This window comes from Microcaecilia unicolor, chromosome 1 (assembly GCF_901765095.1).
Source record: "Microcaecilia unicolor chromosome 1, aMicUni1.1, whole genome shotgun sequence".
Taxonomy (NCBI): Eukaryota; Metazoa; Chordata; class Amphibia; order Gymnophiona; family Siphonopidae; genus Microcaecilia; species Microcaecilia unicolor.
The window spans coordinates 97,241,849-97,266,344 of NC_044031.1; the positions used below are offsets into that span (position 1 = coordinate 97,241,849).

The 24,496-nt window shown below is 46.2% G+C and overlaps 1 protein-coding gene across 3 annotated transcripts in view; it reads left to right on the plus strand.

The window, feature by feature from the left end:
• Nucleotides 1-24,496, plus strand: part of EPC1 (enhancer of polycomb homolog 1) — a 396,583-nt gene that overhangs the window by 111,797 nt on the left and 260,290 nt on the right. The gene's annotated exons all lie outside the window — the stretch shown is intronic.

A 24,496-nucleotide genomic window follows, 5' to 3' on the forward strand; every position in this document is an offset into this window, starting at 1 on the left:
GGTACTGTGATTGGGCAGTCATCGGTACCGTTAGTCAGGGGGGTCCGTTCTTTCCGTTGGGCAGGTGATCGCGTCTCCGCTCTCGTTTTTGGCGGGAAACGCGCCATTTTGAATGTATCCTCGCTGGTTGTTTCACACGCCCCTTTGGCTTTTGAGCCTGTTTCTGTTCCACAGCCCTCCGTGCTGCCAGCGGGGGAAGGAGGTTTCTTCCTGAATTTGTGCTTCAGTAGTACAAGGCTTTTCTCCTTCATAAAGCTGAGCCTGTGGACCCTCTTGGGAAGCATTCTTTGCAGGGGGTGCCTCTGTCTTTCAAAGTGAACAGTTTAGATTCCTTGAGGAGGTTAAACAGTTTTTTGTTTCTTCTGCTTAGGAAATTTCTTCATTAGCAGAGCAATGAAGATTAAGGTTTACTGTTTTCACAAACAGCACACAAGAGGGATAGAGAGTGTTGCAATCTAGCATATTTTTATTTTACTTTCGTGGGCACGAGGTTCATTGGAGCAAGTGAATATTTATCTTTATGATTTAAAGTTAATAAGAGCATGGGTGTGCATTTACTTGTAAGTAAGTTACCAAATGCTCAAAACAGAAGTTTGCTTTGGGCATGCTTAGTATGGCAGCCTCAGTAAAAAAAAAAAAAAAAAAAATGAAATGGCTTCTCTGTTTGACAGCCATGTTTCCATCTGTATGCTCCTTTCTAGTCTGCTGCTATGTTATTTTTATTTTGCTAAGGACTGTATGGTCTTTCAGCTCTGCAGTTGGCTGAAAAGCATTCTTTTGGGGAGAGCAGTTTATAATAAGGCTGCTCTAAGCTCATCTTTCCTTTCCTCCTTCCCCCCCCCCCCCCCCCCACTGTTTTTTTTTCTTTTCCTTCTTACAGTGGGGTGCAGATGTCTGGAATAGGAAGCTCTTAATGCACTTTTCAAACTTCAGTACACATTTTTTGCTTATATGCTTTAGCCCAATCCTAGTCTATGTCCACACAGCAGTTTTGTACATTTGCAGAGGTGTGCGCAGCTCCCTACCTAGCCTTTTCAATCCAGCCAAAGGAACAGCTTGTTGTTTTTGTTTGGCTCGCCAAACTTATCCGATCAGGGCTGCATGAGAACATAAGAGCATAAGCTTTGCCATGCTGGGACAGTCCGAGGGTCCAGCTACTCAGCGTCCCGCTTTCGTCAGTAGCCACAGCTGCTCCCAGTCTGCCCACTAGTTCTCTAATTTGTGGTTTAGGCGGTTAGTGTTGATCTGCAGCACCACTCCAGCTTAGCGCTTTGTATACTGATTCCTATGGGGGGTTATTCTCAACAGTTCAGTTAAGGCTTAGGTGCTAGATTGTTGAGTTTGCATGTGTTTTACCTACTATAGAACACTAGCATATGTCTGTCATTAGGTATCTTTCTGCTGTCAGACACTTAAGTAAAACTTCCCCTCTCAGCGAAGAAGGGGTATGGGCCCAGTTTCTATTCCCGGCAGCGCTTGTTTGACGTCATTTCAAGAGAGGTGGGCCCAGATTCTCGCGGATCAGTGGGTGTTGCTGATTTTTCGGGAAGGTTACGCATTACAGTTAAGTCTTCCTTGTCCGATCCTTTCTTGCATCCTAACCGGAGTCATCAGAGATTATCTCTGTAGACTTCTGGTCCTTTGGGCAGTTGTCTCCTGTCCTTCAGGCGGACCAGTGTTAAGGTCGTCTCTCTATCCGATTTGGGATTTCAAGGTGGTCAATCAAATCCTCTAGGTGCCCAATTTTCGTATGGTGACTTTCTGGCCAATCTTGGTTGCAGTGCGGTCAGAAGAGTTTCTGCTTTTTCTCGGTCTCGTAATACCCTATTTTCATTTTCCTGGTTGTCTGCTCCTCCTTCGTTTACCAAGGCCGTGATAGCTACGATTTTTTCCAACAGAGGGCATTTTAGTGCGTCCTTCGTTGGACTATTGGTTGATCCGCGCAAAGTCTTCCCACGGGAGACGTTCGGTGGCAGCTCGGGTGGTAGATTTCTTGCAGTCCCTTGGTTGGGTAGTCAGTGTACAGTAGAGCCGTCTTCTCCTTTTTCATTCGTCAGAATATCTGGGAGTCCAGTTCGACATGCGACAGAGCGTGTGTTTCTTCCGCAGACCAGGGTACTCAAGTTGTAGACTGAGATTCGTCTCTTCTTGTGCGATTTGAATTCGTTGGCAAGAGACTGTCTACAGATCTTAGGCTCCATAGCGGCGGCGGTCGAGATGGTTCCCTGGGACAGGGCGCCTACAAAGCCTCTTTTGAGATCACTCTCTCGAGCTGGTCGTCCCAGAAGGATTCTCGCCATCAGAGCGCGTGTTTCTTCCGCAGACCAGGGTACTCAAGTTGTAGGCTGAGATTCGTCTCTTCTTGTGCGATTCGAGTCCGTTGGCAAGAGACTGTCTACAGATCTTAGGCTCCATAGCGGCGGTGGTCGAGATGGGTCCCTGGGACAGGGTGCCTACACGGCCTCTTTTGAGATCACTTCTCTAGAGCTGGTCGTCCCAGAAGGATTCTCGTTATCAGATATTGCCACTTTTCCTCCAAGTGGAGACCAGTCTGCGTTGGTGGCTTTGGGAGGCCAATTTCACCAAAGGTATGCCTCTGGATCAGCCCAGCTGGACTGTGGTGTCAACAGGTGCCAGTCTCAGCGGCTGGGGAGCTCACTGTCAGGGGCAGTTTGCTCTGGGTCTCTGTTCTCATCAGGAGTTTTTGTTTTCAGTCAACCTGTTAGAGACCAGAGCAGTTTGTCTGGCGCTCCAGTATTTTCTTCATCTCCTGTGAGGCCGAACAGTGAGAGTCATGTCAGACATTGCCTCAGTAGTAGTGTATATCATTCGGCAAAGGGGGATGAGGAGTCTGCCGTTGGAGCGAGAGCCGTTGTTGCGGATTCAATGGGCAGTAGTTCTTCTGGTGGCTCTTGGGCTCAGGTAGCAGGAGTAAATGTTCAAGCACATTTCCTAAATCGGCACATGCTCGATCCGGACGAGTGGTCGCTAAGCGAAGGGGTGTTTCAGTTGCTGGTCGATCATTGGGGGTCGCCCAGGATGGATCTGTTTACCTCCGCACGTACTACCAGTCGTTCTCTGTTATACGGTTGTCGAAAGGATCCTAAGGCGCAGGGCATGGTCGCTCTTCTTCACTCTTGGCCAGTCGGTCTACTGTTTGCCTTTCCTCCTTGGCTTCTGTTAGGCTGTTTTCTTCAGAAGGTTGAGCCAAAAAACGGAGGTCTAATTTTAGTGGCTCCTGTTTGGCCTCGAAGGCCGTGTTTTTGCCGACCTTCGACGTCTTCTGGTGGATTTTCCCTTCATGCTTCCGGTCGTGCAAGATCTTCTGTCGCGTGGTCCAGTCATTCATCCGGATCCGCATTGATTTGGTCTTACGCTAGAGCTCTTCAGAGGGTTAAGCTGATTAAGAAGGGTTATTCCGCTCAGGTCATTGCTACTGTACTTCACTCTCGTCATTGTTCTACCTCTTTGAATTAGGTGTGCGCTTGGAAGATATTTGAGAGCTGGTGTAAGGAGTTTAGTTTATCTCTTTTTAGTTCTTCGGTTCCTCACATTTTGGATTTTTTGCAGCGGTGCTCTGACAAAGGACTTGCTTTGGCTTCTCTTGAATTCAGTTTGCGACTTTGTCTTGTTTTAGGGGTCGTCTCGTAGGCAGGTCTCTGGTGAGTCGTACAGTTGTGCGTTTTTTCAGGGGAGTTAATTGTCTTCGCCCTCTCTCGCAATGTTCTTTTCTTCGTTGGGACCTGAATTTGGTGCTTAAGATTCTTGCTAACACTTCCTTCGAGCCTTTTTTCTACCTGTTCTCTGAAGGACTTGACTTGGAAAACAGTATTTCGAGTGGCCGTTGTTTCGCCTCAATGAGTTTCGGTGTTGCAGGCATTATCGTCTAGATCACCCTTTTTGGAGTTCTGTTCTGATCGTGTAGTATTGCGGCCAGTTTCTTTTCTTCCCAAGGTCGTAACTCTGTTTCATGTTTCTCTGCCGGTGGTTTTGCCTCTCTTAGGGTTTCTTTTCTGGTTCAGAAGAGCACTGGCGTTTGAGGGCTTTGGATATCAAGCGGGTGTTGAATCTCTATATCAACTGTACTGGTGATGTTTGCCGCTCTGCTCGTTTGTTTATTCTGATTGGCGGTTCCCACAGAGGGTTTATGGCTTCTAAGCCTACTATTTCTCGATAGATTAAAGAGATGATTGGTTCAGCTTATCTTCTTTCTGGGAGATCTATTCCAGAGCATGTTAAGGCCCACTCTATGAGAGGTCGGGCAGCTTCTTGGGCACAGCGTTGTCTGGTATTGTTGGGCGGCGACCTAGTCGTCATTTCCATTCGTTTTCTAACCACTATTGTTTGGTTGTCCTCAGTCGTCAGCACCTTGTTTTTTCAGAACGCGTTTTGTCGGCCGGGCTTCTTGGGTCCCTCCCATAATTTCACTGCTTTGTTACTTCCCATCAGTCACATTCTGGGCCGGTCCGGAGGGATGCTAAGGAAGGGTAAATTAGACTTTACCTGCTAATTTGCTTTCCTTTAGTCCCTCTGGACCGGCCCAGATCCCTCCCTTTAGATATTCTGTGTTTTGCATTTTTCTTTGGAGCTGTGTTGCTAGTTTGAGTTTCTATTTAAAAAAAAATAGTTGAATATATAAATTACAGAAATGTTTTTTCTGTTTTACTGAGATGTCCCGTTTGCAGGACCGTGATATGTTTAAAGGCACTCGCCCTTTGTTGGCAATGTGCCGATGGCTGCTCAGGTTTTTGGATGCACAGTTTGTTTTTTCTGCTCTGGCTTTACTTCTGCTTTGGTACTTTATTACTGGATCTTTCTCTGGTTGCCAAGGGCTCTTATTGGCTCCTAGAGTCACAGTTTGTTTCTCAGTCTCCACCTGCTGGAAGGCGTACACAACCCATCAGTCACATTCTGGGCCGGTCCGGAAGGACTAAAGGAAAGCAAATTAGCAGGTAAGGTCTAATTTGTTGGAATGTAATTGTATTTTACATGCATTGCCTGTCACCTATTATTTCTCTGTGATTACTCTGTGACCTCTGATGTGAATTACTTAGAGAGGTCACACAGCTATGCAACTTCCTGTTGGGGGTTACATGCAGCACATGGAGCACATGGAGCTCATGATCTCTCCTAACCTGAGAGGATCTATGGTGGTGTGAGCATCCATTACCATCTAAGCACATGGAAGGAGCTGATAATACAAATGTATAGTAATATGTATATATAAGCCTGTCTGATTATAATCTAACTACAAACTGTGAGTAAACAGATGTTTTGTTACTTCAACTTTAAAGTGACTCAGCAGTGAATTATTCAGGGGTGAATGAGAGAGAGATGAAGAAAGAAATTAACATTTCTAAAGCTGAAGCTGTGTGTACTAAAATCTGCTAATTATTTACTACAAATAATCCAACAAAAGGGTTATGGGCCCAGGGCCAGGAATTGAAAAAAGAAGAGAAATATTACCAGGCAGAAAAAAAGGCCACATTTTTCTCTTAAGTTTTAAAGGAAAGATTCAGTCTGTCTCTCTCTCCCCCCACACAGCAGACAGAAGGCTAAGAAAATGGCTGAGGGAAGAAATTCACCATTGTTCTATTCTCTCAAGGTGCCTAAATTAACTGAGTTTAATTATCGGCAGTGGGAATTAAGATTCATATGTCTCCTTCGAGCAAAAAGATTAAATATATGCTTAGATCAAGACAGAACAGCTGAAAATATGGCTGAATGGGACAATGCAAACTATTATGTGAAGTGCATGCTTTTGGAAGCTCTCTCAGAGAAACAAGCCATATTAGTGGAGGGAAAAGATACACCAAAGGACATTTTACATAAACTGAGAACTATGTATGCAACTACATATGCAAAGCAGCAACCAATTTGGCTGGCAGAGTTGAATGAAACCAAATTAAGGGATAAAAGTAAATGTAATGATCACATTATGCATCTTATGTCTTCATTTCAAAAGCTAGAACTTTCTGGAATTCCCATGTGTGATGCATTGAAAAGAGCATTTCTTTTTACCTCACTATCAAAGAAGTTTGATGTTTTTAGGTCTGTAAATGAGGCCATTGAAGGGCAATCTTTTGAACAGACAACATCAAAACTAAGGCAGGAATGCATAATAAATGATTCTGAGGAGATGTGTTCTCAAAGTCAGTCAGAGAGAAATGAAACAAATTTCTTGGCAAAGAACAGAGGAAGGTGGAGCTATGGGAAAACTCCACCCAAGGGCAAGCTGATTTGCTACTCATGTGGAAAGGAGGGACATGTATCTAAATGGTGTAAGGAAACACAAAACACTCCCTCTAGCTCACCTAAGCCAATGGAACTAAAGAATTTTCAAACCAGGAAATGTATGAAGGACAAAGATAAACACAAGGGCTTTCTAATGGCAGAAAAATCTTTGACTATGGTAAATAATAATTCAAATGAAAGTACTTGGATTTTGGATTCAGGGAGCACATGCCATTTAACCAATTGTAAGGATTTCTTTCAGGAAATGTGTCCAGAGGAAGGTATTCTTAAAACTGCAAACGCAGGGACTGCTCAGATCCAAGCAAAAGGTATTGGATTCTTAAAATGCAAAGTGTCTAATGAAGTTAAAGAAATTCCTGTAAGTGATGTCTTGTATATTCCCCAAGCAGTTTGCAATATGCTTAGTGTATCTACATTAGATAAGAAGGGATTTGTGATTCATTTTGAAAACAGTAAGTGCACAATCTCTAAAAATGATGAAGTGTATGCTGAAGCTTTTATGCATAATGATGTTTATAAGCTGAACATTTCAGGTGAAGCCTCACATATGGCGCAAGTAAGGAAGAATGATGGTAAATGTAGTCTGGAAATCTGGCACCGCCGCCTGGGACATCGTGATTCTAAGGTGATCCAGGATCTTTACAGTAAGCAACTAGCCACTGGCATTCAGATAAGTGCAGATGCTGGTAAAATGGAGAAATGCATAGACTGTGTTACTCAAAAAGGTGTGAGACCCTCATTTCCTGCATACACAGGAAATAGGAGTAATAAAGTACTGGACTTAATACACAGTGACTTATGTGGACCGTTTAATATCCCATCATTGGGAAATAACAGATTTGTGCTAATATTCTTGGATGATTTCTCTAGATACTGTGTGGCCTATTTGCTGAAAGAGAAAAGTCAAGTCACAGACATGCTGAAGAAATACGTAGCCATGGTGAGCAATAAATTTGAAAGAAAACCAAAGGTTCTTCAGACCGACAATGGTGGTGAATTCACTTCACAAAGCATGCGCACATTTCTAGAACAAGAAGGCATTCAGCATATCACAACAGTAGCTTATACACCAGAGCAAAATTCTGTTGCAGAGAGAAAATTTAGGTCACTTGTGGAAATGACCAGATGTATGCTGTCAGATAGCAATCTCCCTAAAAGACTATGGGGGGAAGCCATTCTCACAGCAGTGTACCTACAAAACAGAATGCCAACTAAAGGCGCTGAGCGCACACCACATGAGACATGGCATGGTAGGAAGCCAAACCTGTCACACATAAGAACATTTGGAAGTACAGCATATGCTCATGTACCAAAGCAAAGAAGGTATAAGCTGGATTCCACAACAGAAAGGGGCATTTTAGTTGGCTATACTCCAGGACACAAAGGATATAGAATTTTGAATCTGAAAACTGGCATTGTTGGCATAAGACATGTTACATATTTTGATGAAAACAAAAGGGTTGATAAAGGCTGGATTATCCCAGATGAGCCTTATCATCCAGAATATGAAACTAGAACCATAATAGACATGCCAGTGTATATAAATGCCATACCAAGGCAGATGTCTGAAAGCAACTCATCTGTATCTAACGAGGAACAGGCAGAGGAAGCAGACACAGAAAGGATCATTGAAGAAGACAGTACAGTTGGAGAAGGGGAATCAATTGGAGAAGAACTCTCAGATTTAGAGGATGCGGAAAGGTCAGACCAACCTGTTGTCAGACGCTCATCCAGGGAAAACAAAGGTGTTCCACCCCTAAGACTGTCTTACCTAACAAAGTCAGCAGAAGCTCAAGAGCCCTTAACATGGGATGAGATTGAGAAAATGCCAGCAGAAGAAGCTGCTGAATGGCATAAAGCTGCACAAGAAGAAATTGATGCATTGGATAAAAATAATACTTGGATTCTTACAAAATTACCTCCTGGCAAGAAAGCTATAGGATGCAAATGGGTATTCAAGTTAAAAAGGAATGCACAAGGAAAAGTGGAAAGGTATAAAGCCAGATTAGTGGCAAAGGGATATCTTCAAAAATATGGAGAAGATTTTGATGAAGTGTTTGCACCTGTAGTGAAACACACGACAATCAGAACACTTCTGAGCATTGCAGTCTCAAAAGGCATGCAAGTCAACCACATTGATGTGAAAACAGCGTTTCTTCACGGAGATATAACTGAAGACTTGTACATGGAACAACCAACAGGTTTCATAAATACAAAACAAAGACAGCTAGTGTGTAAATTGAACAAAGGTCTTTATGGATTAAAGCAAAGTGCAAAATGTTGGAATGAAAAATTGCATGAAATATTGACAAATTTAGGATTTAAGCAAGGTGAAGCAGATAAATGCTTGTACACTAGGTGCACAAATGGACAATATGCATACATTTTAGCTTTTGTTGATGATCTGCTCATTGCAAGCAAAAGTGAGCAAGAGTACAAGGACATTGTAAAGTGTTTAAACCTGAATGTTGAGATAAAAGAACTTGGTAATGTGTCATACTATCTTGGTATAGAAATTGAGAAACAAAGTGATGGTTCTTATCTTCTAAGCCAGAAGCAGAAAATAAATGAGCTTATTGAAAGTTTAGGTATGCAAGATGCCCAAGTTGTAAGCACTCCCATGATCACTGATTTTCTGAAGGATGAAACAGTAAGAGAACCTTTACCAGATAACATCCAATATAGATCAGCCATAGGTAAGCTTTTATATCTAGCTACCACATACAGGGCTGATATAGCAAATGCAGTAGGAATTTTGAGCAGAAGGGTCAGCTCACCTACCAAATCAGATTGGACTGCAGTTAAAAGGATGGTAAGGTATTTAAAGGGTACCATTGATTGTAAATTAAAGATTTCAGCCAATAGTAATCCAAAACTAATATGTTACTGTGATTCAGATTGGGCAGGGGATCATTCTGATTATAAATCCACAAGTGGATATGTGTTTATGTATGGAAATGTACAAATTTCATGGGCCAGTCATAAACAAAGTATTGTGAGTTTGTCTTCTACAGAAGCTGAATATGTGGCCGTATCGGAAGCGTGCAGAGAACTGATGTGGATTGAAAAACTTTTGCTGGATTTCGGAATAGCTGAAAAGAGACCAATCCAGATAATGGAAGATAATCAGAGCTGCATCCGACTGTCACAGAATGACAAGGTTCAGTCACGCACCAAGCACATCGCAACGAAATACCACAACGTGCGAGAGTTGGCGAAAGAAGGGGTCATCAGTCTACACTATTGTCACACCAGTGAGATGACAGCTGACATCATGACCAAACCGTTACCCAGAGAACATTTTGTGAATCTGCGTATAAAGCTTGGACTTTGTATGAATAAATAATTGCATGACAGTTATGCATGAGAAGGGGTTTGTTGGAATGTAATTGTATTTTACATGCATTGCCTGTCACCTATTATTTCTCTGTGATTACTCTGTGACCTCTGATGTGAATTACTTAGAGAGGTCACACAGCTATGCAACTTCCTGTTGGGGGTTACATGCAGCACATGGAGCACATGGAGCTCATGATCTCTCCTAACCTGAGAGGATCTATGGTGGTGTGAGCATCCATTACCATCTAAGCACATGGAAGGAGCTGATAATACAAATGTATAGTAATATGTATATATAAGCCTGTCTGATTATAATCTAACTACAAACTGTGAGTAAACAGATGTTTTGTTACTTCAACTTTAAAGTGACTCAGCAGTGAATTATTCAGGGGTGAATGAGAGAGAGATGAAGAAAGAAATTAACATTTCTAAAGCTGAAGCTGTGTGTACTAAAATCTGCTAATTATTTACTACAAATAATCCAACATAATTTACCCTTTACCTCCTTTGGGCTCGGTTTTCTCCTTTGCTCTAAGAGTAAGAGTGTTAATTTCTTCTGATATTGTTGGGAGCTGTTCTTTTGGCCTCGTGTTGCCCTGAGCACGGAGATGTTTTAATTTCTGTTTGGGAGTTAGGGGCATTTTCAAGAGACATTTTGTTGGACTCCGTTGTGCTTCTTATCCCTCGCTGTAGTTTTGGTGGGCTTTTCGCCATTGCGGATACCGTTTTGTGCGGGAACTTACTGCTTTCGCGGATCAGGCTGGTCTTCGGTTTCCCGGACAAGCTCAGAGTCCTAGCAGAGTTCCTAGGGCTCCGGGTAGTAGGATTTTGCTGACCCATTTTCTAGTCCTCGGATGGCATCGCGATGTGTTGTACCCCTCCCCTCCTTTTTCTCGTTCAGTTCGGAGGGTATTCAGTGTTTAGCGGCCTTATTTTGCTTACATTTGATTTTCTTCTCGTGGGCAGCTCCTCGTTTCCCTCACGGGACAGCTGGTGTCACGGATTACGGGGCTGGGGGGAGAATGTTATCTCCTAATTTTCCTGCTATTCTTCACTGTATGATGCTGTGCAGGTTTCCGGCCCTTCGTTCAGGGGTATGGGGCACTTTTGCCTATCGCTTTATGCTGAGTTGTTTCTGGTTTTCTCTCCTATGGGGTATATTTCATGTTTGCATGGGGTTTTTCCCATGTTGGGTCTGCCAAGCTCTTGCAGGCCAGTTTCCTACAGTAGTGGCCTATACAGGGCCTGAGTGCCTGGCTACTATATTTATTTTTTACTGCAGTTAAGGCTTTCCTCTCTAGGTTCTGATATGACAGTCTTCTTTCTCCTGTGGGTTTCAGATTTTAGCACAGCCAGAGTTTTTCCATATTTGCATGCACTTCCATGAACTACCAAGCATAACAGGGCATTGATACTGGCGAGAATGGCCTTAGATTAAAAAGGCCTTGGTTGGGTCTGCAGTATGCAGCCTTTGGTGTCCTTTGTGTCCACAGCACCTTGCTTAGTAAGGGGTTGCTGGGACACGTTTTGGGTTGGTGATACTCCTTCTTTGTAGGGTGTGCTTACCTGATGGTGGCGTTTGCTAGTCTTCTGGCAGCTGCATCTAATTTACCAGTTTTCTTCTGTTCTGCAGACGGGCTTATGTCTCTTGCGCTTGCTGGCTTCTTCGTTTCCATTGTTAGGGGTGGTCTGGTAGGCTGTGCAGAGGAACTGTGTGGCTGAGTACCATGGTGCTTGTTCTCTCTGGCCCTCAGGTGGCTGCTTAGGGAGTGCAGGCTTGCGCTATTTTTGGACAACGTATTATGCGCCATTTGGCCTTTTGTTCCTTACCCCTTCAGGGGTGTTGGGCCTTCCCTATCTTGGGGAGTCAGTTCTTGCTCCTGTCTGCTGGAGTCTGTCTACTTTTGTAGGGTGGGACACCTGGTGGTGTTCGCTTTATAGTCCTTGTCCTTGGTTCCTCTTAGGGATGCTCATCTAGTCTGACTCGGAAGGTCGTGACTGGGTGCGGCTCGGGGCCTTGTATGTTGCTCTGTCGCAGCGCATTCCTCTGGCGGCTCTTGGGATGATAAGCCGTAAATGGAGGCATAGAGCCTTGCTCCGGCTGAGGTTGTTGAGAATCGCGTTGGATGAGGTCATCATGTCTGGGCCTTGCTCAGCGGGGGCCGCCGGGTCTGGCTCCGGCTGAGGCCGCCGGCATACAGCCTGGTTCCGGCTGTGACCGCCGAGTTTCTTTTTCCGTTTCTCCGGATTTCGCCGGGCTCTATTTGTTGAGCTGTGCTTCGTCTGTGGCTGTCTGACCTTGGAGTTCTGGGCATGGAGTCATGTTTCCTCTCTGTATGTCTTGCCTGGTGCCGTTCCAACCCGGCGGTCCTTTCTTCGTCTTGGGACGTCCGGAATTGCCTTGGATGGGGATTCCGAGCCTTGCTCATTTCGATCTTTGATGAACCGATATTGTTCTATGGTTGGACGTCAGGCCTCGGATTTTCTGTAGGCACTCGTTTTCCACTCCCTCGCTGGTTCACAGTAGGCCTCTCATTCTGAGTGGAGGGGCTAGCATGCTTTTTTGCCGGGTTACGGTGGCGCTGGCATGTCACTGGATAGGTGGGGCGAGGGCAGCCTTAGGGCGGCGCTTCCTATCTCTGGGTAGGGAGTTGAGCCAATTCTTCGGCTTCAGAATTCGTTCTGGTTTAGCCGAGCTACTTTTCTTCGGCTCCTGTCGAGACTTCTCAGTCTATGGCTAACGGACTCCCCGTCTGCGTCTCTGCAGTATGTTTGCTACTGTCTTTGTCTGTTGCCCTTGGCTGAGCACATTATCTTATTCAGCTTGCAGGGTGATCGGACCTGGACGGCAAGTAGGTTTTTTTCTCTGTCTCTGGAGGCTATTGTTCTAGCTCGGCTGGGCAGTCTTTTCCGGGCCCGGGAAAACTTGCTCAGCGGTTGTGGATATCCCTGTCTTCATGTCAGCGGGTGACAATTGGTCCAGTTGTTTTTATGTTCTGAGTTTTTCTTCTGGACTTGGGACAGGTTCAGTCTTGGCTGATTTGGCTAGGCTTGTCTCGGTTGTCCGCTTGGCGTCATGGTGGCCTGTCGGACATTTTCCTCTGTCGAGCTTTCCTCTGTTCTGGGGGGTGAGTATACGTTCTTGTCTGGGTCTCTCCGTTGATCATGGCTGTTAGCTTGACTTCTTGCGGGAGTCGGGCTGTGGTTGCTCTCATAGTTGACTTGGGGCTACTAGGTGGCCTTCTTTCTTCCTTTGGTGAGCAACCCAGGCATTCTCTCAGTACTTCACGAGTGGTGTCCTTTCGGTAAGTATGATTTCTCAGCTCAGTTCTCAGATATGGGCTTGGTAGCTAGAAATACGCCTATTGTTTGGGCTGGATTGGTTTTAGGGGCTCTTGGGCCTTGCCAGGATCTGTTTTTCGGGGTGAGTCATGCTTTCTTCTACTGGATACTGCACCGACCATTCTATGGTTTTTTCGGTTTTCTGCGATCTGGGGAATGCATTTCTTTTCTTCTGGTGGTGGTGACTCCGCTGGGAATTCGGGTCGTTTTTCTGGCCTGTGTCTATTTCGGTGGTCCCACCCAACTTTGGGGATTGCATTTGTACATCCCACTCGTCTCTGGATTGATCTGTGGGACGCTATGAGGCATATTTTCAAAGCACTTAGCCTTCCAAAGTTCTATAGGTTTCTGTGGAACTTTGGAAGGCTAAGTGCTTTGAAAATAAGCCTCTATGGAAGGTAAAATTAGTTATTAACTGATAATTTTCTTTCCATTAGTCCCAACAGATCAATCCAGAGGCCCGCCCTTTGTTGTTTTGGGTCTGTGGAATTTCCCTTGTTATGAAGGGGCTGTTTATTCGTATTATGGTCCACTAGGTTCTGTCCTTTTCTAAGGGACCAACGGGAATTAAAGGAAGACTACAGAGGGTGGAGCACTATCATGATTACAAGTTGCCACTTAGGTGGTTTCCCTCTCGTTGTGGCGGTAGAGGAAGAGCCTGTAAAGGTTATCCGGGGGCAGGAGTGGAATTTGTGATTGGATTTTCTTTTCTTCTTCAGATGCATGGGTATCGACAATACTGAGATGAAGCTGACTGCACAGGTCCACACATATAGTAAGACTCTGAAGTTCTTTCTATCTCCACCTGCTGGTAGAGGGACACAACCCTCTCATCTCTGGATTGATCTGTTGGGACTAATGGAAAGAAAATTATCAGGTCAGGTAATAACTAATTTTGCCTTATGGCTTCCAAGGTTTCTATCGCCAGTTGTTTGAAGGAGGCGGTGGCTGCAGCCTATATTCTGGAGGGGAAGGATCCTCCTCCAGTTTAAAGGCACATTCTACCTAGCAGACAGCCGCATCTTGGGAGGAGGCCTCTTTGGGGGATATCTGCAGGGCAGTGACTTGGGCTTCTCTGCATACTTTCACAAGCATTACAGGGTGGATGTGGCTGCTTGCTCAAACGCAGCATTTGTGGCGTCTGTTTTGTGTGCGGCAGGTTCAGCTTCCCACCCTTGTAGGGATAGCTTTTGAAAATCCCACTCGTCCTGGAATAGTGGGAAGAAAACGTAATGGAAGGAGAAATTAGGTCTTAACTGATAATTTTATTTCCGTTGGTTCTTCTCACTATTCCAGGAGCCCTCCTGTTTCCTTGGTGTATGTCCCTGGAAGGAGCTTTTCACTATATGGGCAGTCTGCTTCTCGGAACCGAGCCTTGGGGGTATGGTATTTGGATTTTCTGTCGGAGTCTGTGGAGTTGTGTAGAGGCTGAACATGCTCCTGGTTCTTTAATCCTTGCTTTTGGACCAATACTGAGGAACAGGGCGAATTGCTGTGGGCTATGTACTATGGCTCAGTTCTATATGCTGTATCTCCACTTCCTGGTCAATTGACATAACTACCCACTCGTCCTGGAATAGTGTAAAGAACTAATGGAAAGAAAATGTATCAATTGCTTTACATTGGTTCTGTTCAGATTTTCAAGATAGGGCCTGCTTAGTCAACTGGCAGGCTAGTTTTTTTAACTGCTACTCCCTAACCTGTGGTGTCCTGCAGGGCTCCATCTTAGCACCACTCCTTTTTAATATGTACTTCTGACCCTTTTACAGTCCCAGGATCTCATTCCTAGTGTTTATACAGACGATATTCAGATTACTACCTGTCTGGATCAACCAAAAGGTTGAAAGTACATGCTCTTAATGTCAAGCTGGGCTTAATAGCATCCTAGCTTGCACAGAATAAAATGCTTTCCATTACGTCCCACAGATCAATTCAGAGATGAGTGGGTTATGTCCCCCTACCAGAAGGTGGAGATAGAGAGAATGCCAGAGCTCTGCCATAAAGGATCCTGTGCAGCAGCCTCACTTTCAGTATTCTCTCTGTCTCTGCAAATGGATGGACATCTCCTGTGCAGCTCATAAGTACATAAGTATAGCCACACTGGGACAGACCAAAAGTCCATCAAGCCCAGCATCCTGTTTCCAACAGTGGCCAATCCAGGTCACAAATAATTTCGCTTTTCCAGCGGGTATAGGGCGGTCGAAGTTTCACAACTGGGAAGGGGCAGGCTGCGTTACATTGGGACACTTGATAGATCAGACTGATGGAGGTTTTAAGTCCTTTGAGCAGGTAAAAGAGCAATGGCAGGTGATGAATTCTCAGTTATTGCAGTATCTGCAGGCCCGACATTATTGACAGCAATTAAAAGCACGGCATGGTGAGCAGGCGACATATGGTCGTCTGGATATGAAGGTTTTGGACATGCCGGTGGGGGGCAGCAGACTGTCTACATGGTATAAGTTGGTGAAATCAATCAGTCGGGAAGAGGGACTAGAGAGAATTGTTCAACAATGGAATGAGGAATTAGGCACAAAATACGGCCCACCTTTCAAAAATTGTTTCAGACGTTGTATGAAAACCGCAGATATACAAGAGACCCAATTTAAAATTCTACATCGGGGATACATTACAAGGGAGAAGGGAATGAAAATGCAATTATGGGAAACAAATATATGCAGCAAATGTTGTCAGGGGAAAGACATTTTTTTACACGCATTTTTGGAGTGTCCAAAGTTGTCCATTTGGAATAGAGTCTTCCAGGTTCTCAATGGGGTCTTGCAGTCAACGGTGGAATGGTCTTCTCCGGCGTTGTTGGGGACCAGTCGGATTTAATCACACAGGGGTTATCCTTGTCTCAATGGAGATTTCTCTATTTCCTTGTCATCAAGCAGATGAATCCATTACGAGTGGGTTGTGTCCATCAACCAGCAGGGGGAGATAGAGAGCACTGAAAAACCATAGTGCCTCATGGCCAGCTAGCTCCATCTGCCTCTTCTGTATTCTCTATCTCCCCAGCAGGATGGACGCAGCTTGTTCAAGCTCCTTCAGAAATCTGCCTGGGGTGGCTCCTGTGCTGTTGCCAGTTGTAGCAGGGGTGTTGTGGCTGATGGTGCCCACTTTAAAGGCACATAGGTACGCCCTATCCCTGCCTTACCCGGCCCCCGATGTGGATGTAGACACATAGGCAAGCCCTGTCTCTGTCTTTGCCCACGCTGTGGATGCAGGCACATAGGTTCGCCCTTTCACTGCCTTTCCCACGCTACTGATCCTCCGGAGTGGAAAACGTTGCCTCTTGCGCTGTTGCCTCCAACTTTCCTCACAGCGTAAAAAAAAAAAAAGTCGCTTCGCACTACAGTGCGCTATGGTCCAAGAAGAGGCTTTTCTTCAGTTTGTACAGCGGATCGGAGCTCTGTCGACTCGATCTGGAGAGGTAAGAGCATTTTAAAGCTCCTCTGGGGTGGGCCCGCATTGGGGGCGATTTTGGCGCGAATCCACCATTTTGAATTTACTGCCGTTTTTGGCGATGGCTGCGGAAGTTGTAAAGCGCTGTTCCCGTTGTGGCAAGCGCAGATCAGCAGCAGGTCTCTGTAAATCGTGCTCTTCTGATGTCAGAGCCGGCCTGAGCATGGCAAGCGAAGTTTCTTCCCGCTCTGTGGAGCTGGCAGTGGGCGCCATTTTGGAACAGCATGACGCGACCCCCGCTGAGGTGGAGGGGTGTGAGCCTGGGGGGAGCCTCAAATTGAGGCTAATACGAGAGCCATTTCCCCTGGACTGGAACCGGGAGGCCAGGTTGAGTCATTCTCCCCTGAATTTGTTTTGTTGCTGAATAAAGCATTTATGTTAGACCGTGTCCCCTCCAGTAGAGCCCGGCCTTGAATTACCGTCAGGTGTGTTTTCCCCTGACAGATGGCCGCAGGACAAGCGCAGAAGGGTGGATTCCCCTTCAGAGTGGCGCACCCCCCCCCCCCCCCCCCCCCGGGGTCGGGATGTGAGGAGTCAGAGGGATCTGGCAGGCCCTCGTGGTCTGGAGAGCCAGAGGAAGGTGCAGGATTGCCACTGGATCCGGATGATCCTTCCGCGGTGAGGATTTTCCACCGCGATGAGCTGCCAGCGTTGATTTCTAATGCACTGCAGGGGCCCTCTCTATTGAAGAGCCTGCGAGTGCTGAGCTCTTCTCTTCTAATCCGAGGATGACAAGTACTATGACGCCTGCTCGAGCCTTTCCTTTGCATGACTCCATCCAAGAGCTTATTTCAGCTCAATGGGCTGACCCCGAGGGGCCTTTGAAAGTTGCCAGGGCTATGGGGCAATTATAACCTCTAAGTGAGGAGAATTTGGTGGGCCTAGCCATGCCTAAAGTGGATGCCCTAGTCACAGCTGTGACAAAGAGAATTACCCTCCCAATTGAAGGAGGAGTTGCCGTGAAGGACATGCAGGACCGACGCCTTGAATCAGCTATAAAGCGGTCCTTTGAGATTTCAAGCCTATCCTTTCGGGCGTCTGCATGCCCGAGCCTGCCTTGCTTGGTTACAGCAGGCAGTAGAACAGCCCGGAGATGGAGTGGAGCCCCTTGCGGAGGTGGCACCACGGATGGAGTCAGCCTTGTCTTTCTTGGCTGACGCCCTTTATGATCTGGTCAGAGCTTCGGCTAAACAGGTGGCGGTGGCGGCTCGCCGCCTGCTGTGACTACGGCATTGGGCGGCAGACATGGCCTCTAAGCAAAGGTTGGTGAAATTGCCCTTTCGAGGCCTTCTCCTATTTGGTGAGGAGTTGGAGAACATTGTTAAAGGCCTGGGGGATGCTAAACCCCAGCACTTACCCGACGACAGGCCGCGGCCTTCCTCCAAGGGTCAGGCAGTTCCCTCCTCTGACAGACCTCGCTTCAGAGAAGCTCGAAGGTACCGCCCGGGGCGTTCTGCTGGGTTCACTTCTCGTGTCCGTTTTCAGCAGAGGAACTCATTTCGCTTGGACAAGCGTTCCGCAGCAGCTGGCTCAAGGCCTGGAGTTCAAGGGCGACCCTCTCAATGATGGTGCGCCGGCCCTCTCCTCGCTGTCTGTTATAGGAGGACGATTTTCCCTCTTTCACGAGGAGTGGGCCAAGATTTCCTCAGATCAGTGGGTCTTGGACCTGATCAGAGATGGCTACAGAATAGATTTCAATGCCCTGATAAGAGACGTGTTTGTGGATGCGGTTCTGCTGCCAAACGGGTGGCGGTAGAGGAGACCATACAAGGCTTGATTCACCTAGGGGCGGTGTGCTTGGTGCCTCCCGCCGAGCTTGGCTCTGGCTGTTACTCCATTTACTTTGTGGTGCCACGAAAAGGAGGGTCTTTTTGGCCTATCCTAGACTTAAAAGAAGTCAACAAGTCTCTGAGAGTGCGGCATTTTCACATGAAAACCCTGCGCTCCGTCATTGCGACGGTACAGCCAGGAGAGTTTCTCACGTCTCTGGACCTGAAAGAAGCTTACTTGCACATACCAATTTGGCCGCCGCACCAGAGGTTTCTGTGTTTTGCGGTGATGGGAAAACATTTCCAGTTTTGGGCCTTGCCTTTTGGCCTCGCCACATCTCCCCAAAACTTTTCAAAGGTAATGGTGGTAGTAGCTGCCTTTCTCAGGCGAGAGGGTATCCAGATTCACCCGCACCTAGACGACTGGCTCATCAGAGTGGACTCTGCAGAAGAGAGTCGTCATATTACAGCCAGAGTGGTCTCAGTACTGCAATCTCTGGGCTGGGTCATCAATTTAGCCAAAAGTCACCTGACCCCCTCTCAATCTCTAGAATATTTGGGGGTCCGGTTCGACACAGTCTTGGGGTATGTATACCTACCCGAGCAAAGGCAGGGCATGCTTCAGAACCAGGTCCGTCTGCTCCTGAGGATGCCTTGCCCGTGAGCTTGGGACATTGTCCAGCTGTAGTGGTCGATGACTGCCACCTTGGAGGTGGTGCCTTGGGCGAGAGCGCATATGAGGCCTCTGCAGATTGCCCTGCTTCAACAATGGTCTCCAATGTCCCAGGAATATCAACACAGACTAACGTTGCTCCCTGTGGCCCGGCTCAGTATTCAGTGGTGGTTCTTCGACAGAATACTGCGCCAAGGAATGCCTCTTGCGCTTCCTTCTTGGTGCCTGGTGATAACAGATGCCAGCCTTCTAGGCTGGGGAGCGCATTGCCAAGGAAGCTATGCTCAGGGTCAGTGGACACCCGTGGAAGCAGGGTGGTCCATCAATCAGTTTGAACTGAGAGCGGTATTCCAGGCTCTGATGGCCTTTCAAAAGAATCTGAAGGGGGCTTTCTGTCCAAGTTCCGTCAGACAACACGACAGCGGTGGCATACATAAATCGTCAGGGAGGCACTCAGTGCAGGGCCCTGGCCGAGGAGGCCGCCCAGATTTGCCACTGGGCTGAACTACACCTGCAGCTTCTGTCGGCAGCTCACATAGCAGGTCAGAGCAACGTGGAAGCCGATTTTCTCAGCAGGCATCAAATCGACCCTGCGGAATCGGAACTGGCAGAAGTATTTCTTCAGATTTGTGCCAAATGGGGGACTCCCGGAATGGATCTAATGCTGTCAAGTGCCTCGCTTTTTCAGCAGAAGGAGAGATCCTCACTCGCCGGGGTTGGATTCTCTGGCTCAACCCTAGCCCTCGGAGCTCCTCTATGTGTTCCTTCTTTGGCCCCTGATAGGGCAAGTGCTACTGCGGATTCAACAGCACTGAGGTCTGGTGATTCTCATTGATCCAGATTGGCCAAGGCATCAGTGGTATGCAGATCTCCGCTGGATGTTGGTGGACGCTCCGGTGCATTTGCCCCTGGTGCCGAACCTGTTGGTTCAGGGTCCGGTGTCTGTGGAGGATCCCTGCCGATTTGGTCTTACGGCCTGGCTATTGAAAGGGCGCAATTGAGAGAGAAGGGCTACTCTAAACAAGGTTATCTCCACTCTCTTGCAGGCCTGCAAGCTGTCCACCTCTGCAACTTATGCTTGGATCTGGCGCAAATTTGAGGCGTGGGGTGTTTCAAAGGTGATCACTCCCACGCGGGCTACAGTGCTGGACCTTTTGCAGGAGGGCTTACAATTCCCTGCGGGTGCAAGTGGCAGCATTATCATGCTATTGTGGGAAAGTCGCTAGCTTGTCCCTTGCTGCTCATCCGGACATTGCCCGATTTCTCAGACGGGTGCTTAGGCTCCGTCCTCCTGTCCGGCTGCCCTGTCTGGCCTGGAACCTGGGGCTGGTGTTGAAGGCTCTTCAGTGTTCGCCTTTCGGGCCGCTTTAGCGAGCTTCGGAGAAAGATGTGATTCGCAAGTCTTTTTGGTGGCCATGACATTGGCTAGACGCGATTGATCTGCAGGCGCTGTCCTGTCAGGACCCTTTTCTGCAATTCTCGGAGTCCGGACTAACGTACCGTACAGTGCCTTCCTTCCTGCCTAAGGTGGTTTCAGCGTTTCACCTGAACCAGCCCATTTTTCTTCCTTCCTTTTCTAGGGAAGATTTCCCGGACTCCTTTGGGCAGTTACATCTTTTGGATGTCCGCAGGGCGCTGTTGCAGTATCTACAGATGTCAAATGACTTCAGGACTTCTAATCACCTTTTTGTATTGTTGACAGGTCCTCGATTCAGGTGGCCGGCGTCTAAGGCCACTATAGCCTGTTGACTCAAGGAAGCCATTTTTTCTGTGTGTCTGCTTTCAGGCCAGTCTCTGCCTGAAGCGTTTAAGGCGCATTCCATGAAAGCGATTTCCTCCTCGTGGGCTGAAACAGGTGCATTCTCTTTTCAAGAGATCTGTAGTGCGGCTACTTGGGCTTCTCAGCTCTCATTTGTCCGGCATTACAGGCTGGATGTTGCAGTGAAGCAGGACGCGATTTTTGGAGCACAAGTGCTTGCTCGCTGTGTGGCCTGTTCCCACCCTGAGTAGGGATTGCTTTTGTACATCCCATCAGTTAATGGATTCATCTGCTGCTGATGACAAGGAAGGGAAAATAAGGTTCTTACCTTGGTAATTTTCTTTCCTTTAGTCATAGCAGATGAATCCATGATTCCTCCCTGTCTGGTGTTGTTTTTTGTTCAGATCTTTCATGCAGATATATATCTCATTGCGAGAAGTTGGAAACCAGTTCTCAGAATTTCTACATGATGTTCTACTACAGGAGGTTGAGATCATCCCAACTTTGTATGGTTATTGCTCCTGTTCTGGGGCGTTTGTTCACTGTGAGGAAAGTTTATGTTGTTCTACCTTTTTGGTTCACTCTGCTTTGGAAATCTCAAATACTGAAGGCAGTTGGGGCTAGCCGTCCAAGGGTCACTGTGGTTTTTCAATGTTCTCTATCTCTATCTGCTGATAGGCGGATACAACCCATCAGTTAATGGATTAATCTGCTGTGACTAAAGGAAAGAAAATTACCAAGGTAAGAACCTAATTTTCCCTTTTGTAGCGTATAGTTCATATGTAACGTGAGGTCAGATATGAATTGTTGAGAAGCTGAATTAAGAAGCTTGTTAGGGCATATGTCTAGTTTGCAGTGGGATTTGGCATACTTCTTGAGCAATTGGGAGATGGAATCATTCAAGAGTGTATCGAAATTAGTCCAGGTTCTGTCTACTTGATGTTCACCAGGTAATGGGTCTAGACAATCAAGAAATTTTACGTAGTCTGTGGAATTTATGGGTAACGCGAGTCGTAGCTTAATAATTTTCTCTTTGAAGTAATTAGCAAGATTATCTGCTGAGGGGAGGTTCGTGCTGTTAGAGGTAATCGGTGTTAGTTTGCTCACTAATTGAAAGAGTTTGTGTATTATTGTAGTCTGGCCCAATTTCATTTTTGTAGTATGCTCTTTTGGTTCGTCTAATGGTGTATTTGTATTTTTTTTGTAGAAGTTTCCAAGCATTGAATGTGGAGTAGTCTTTCTTTTTATTCCATGCTCTTTCTAACCTTCTTACTTGAGTTTTTAATTTTTTCAGTTCTTCTTTAAACCATGGTATAGAGTTTTTTCTGCGTGAGGTTCTAGTTTGTAATGGTGCTATGTTGGCTAAAATGCTTCTGCACCTGTTGTCCCAATCTTGAAGAAAGTGAATGGAGTCCGTTGCAGTTGACCATTCATCAATGTAAAATAGTTGTCAAAATGTAACCGGGTTAATTTGACCTCTTGTGGTGTAGGATAGGCGTTCCTTAAAATGGTGTGAGTCATTTCTTCGCCATTCAAGGAGAAGATTTAATTTGTGATGATCTGACCATGGTACAGCAGTCCATTTTGTAGATGATAGTAGAAGATGTAGGTCTGATGAAAATTTATGCGAGATGATGTCTATTGTGTGTCCTTTAATATGGGTTGGTTTTATATTTGGACAATGAAGATCCCTTAGTAGGAAAAAGTCCATGCATTCACGTGCATTAATAGAGTTTGAGTCTTCAAGGTGGAGATTAATATCTCCTATTATAATAAGGTTAGAGGATGACATACATGTGGTCGAAAGGAGATTAATATCTCCTATTATAATAAGGTTAGAGGATGACATACATGTGGTCGAAATGAAGTCCATAAAATGAGTTTGACAGTCAAGCCAGTTTCCAGGAGGTCTGTAAAACAGGACTATATTGAGGTGGTCAAGTAAGTTTGTGTGATTAATTCTGACTGAGGCTAAATTGTTGTGGAGACCACTTCAAAGGCACATAGATTCGCCTTTTCCCTGCCTTACCCTTTCCCCTGTGTGGATGCAGGCATATAGGTTCGCCCTATCCCTACGTTTCCCACCCTCTTCTGTCTCCGGAGTACCTCTATAGCTGTTTGCCTCCGACTTTCCTCACAATGTTAAAAAAAAAAAAAATGCACTTTTCAGAGCTACTATTTCTAAGGCTTTTCCTGACTGTGCAGCGTGACTGGAGCTCGTGGACTTGGTCCTTTGATGTAAGAGTGGTACTCAGCTCCTCCGGGGAGGGCCCGCGGACGGCCTTTCGATCGGGGTGATTTTGGCGCGAAGCCGCCATTTTGAATTTTATTTCGCCGTTTTTCGGCAATGGCTGCTGAGGGAGTTAAGCGCTGTTCCCATTGTGGCAAGCGCAGTTCAGCAGCGGGGCTCTGTAAATCGTGCTGTTTAGACGGTAGAGCCAGTACGAGCATGGCGAGTGATGATTCTTCCCGCTCAATGAAGCTGGCAGCAGGTGCCATCTTGGAAGCACCGCATGGCTCGATCCCTGTGGTTGCGGAGGAGTCTGAGAGCAGAGGGGCGCCTCGGGCCGAGGCTACCAGAGGAGCTCCGTTCCCCGTTTTATGGACGTTCCCACATCTTATAGACTTCATATCAAACACGTGTGTCTACCCAAAACCTTCTCATAGCTGGAGATATCAACCTTCACACGGAGGATACTAACCTAACAAACGTGGTTGAATGCAAGGGCTTCTTCCAACTCTGGGAGCTTCACTGGCCAACCACACAACCCACCCATACTAAAGGACACACACTAGACATCATTACACACAAACTCTCATCAGAATTAAATATCACACTAATAGATACAAAATGGACACCCGTACCTTGGTCCGATCACTGCAAAGCAAACCTCTCTCTACACTGGCGAACAAAAAAGTCAGAACATAAACAAGAACTAATAACCTATACCACGAGAGGCAAAATAGACCCAACAACATTTTGGCAAGAATTCTACAACAACGAATGGATAACATCAACAGAGTCAACCCAATTTCTTTATGATTGGGACATCAGATGTAGAATCATACTAGATCACATAGCACCACTCCAAATCAGGACCTCACATAGGAAAAACTCAATTCACTGTTTTCCCCAAGAACTTAAGGAATTAAAAATGCAAGTCAGAAGATTAGAACGAGCCTGGAATAAGAAAAAAGATGACTCTACATTCAACGACTGGAAGCAACTACAGAGAAAACACAAGTACACCATTAGACAAACCAAAAGATCTTATTACGAAACTCAAATCGGACCGGGTTATAAGGACACACATAAACTCTTCCAACTCGTAAATAAATTACTAAATACCACTCCAGTTACCTCTAATAACACAGACACCCCATCGGCAAACAACCTTGCGAGTTACTTCAAAGACCGCACCTGGAGTATTGTGTTCAGTACTGGTCTCCGTATCTCAAAAAAGATATAGTAGAATTGGAAAAGGTACAGCGAAGGGCGACGAAAATGATAGTGGGGATGGGACGACTTTCCTACGAAGAGAGGCTGAGAAGGCTAGGGCTTTTCAGCTTGGAGAAGAGACGGCTGAGGGGAGATATGATAGAAGTGTATAAAATAATGAATGGAATGGATCGGGTGGATGTGAAGCGACTGTTCACGCTATCCAAAAATACTAGGACTAGAGGGCATGAGTTGAAGCTACAGTGTGGTAAATTTAAAACGAATCGGAGAAAAGTTTTCTTCACCCAACGTGTAATTAGACTCTGGAATTCGTTGCCGGAGAACGTGGTACGGGCGGTTAGCTTGACGGAGTTTAAAAAGGGGTTAGATAGATTCCTAAAGGACAAGTCCATAGACCGCTATTAAATGGACTTGGAAAAATTCCGCATTTTTAGGTA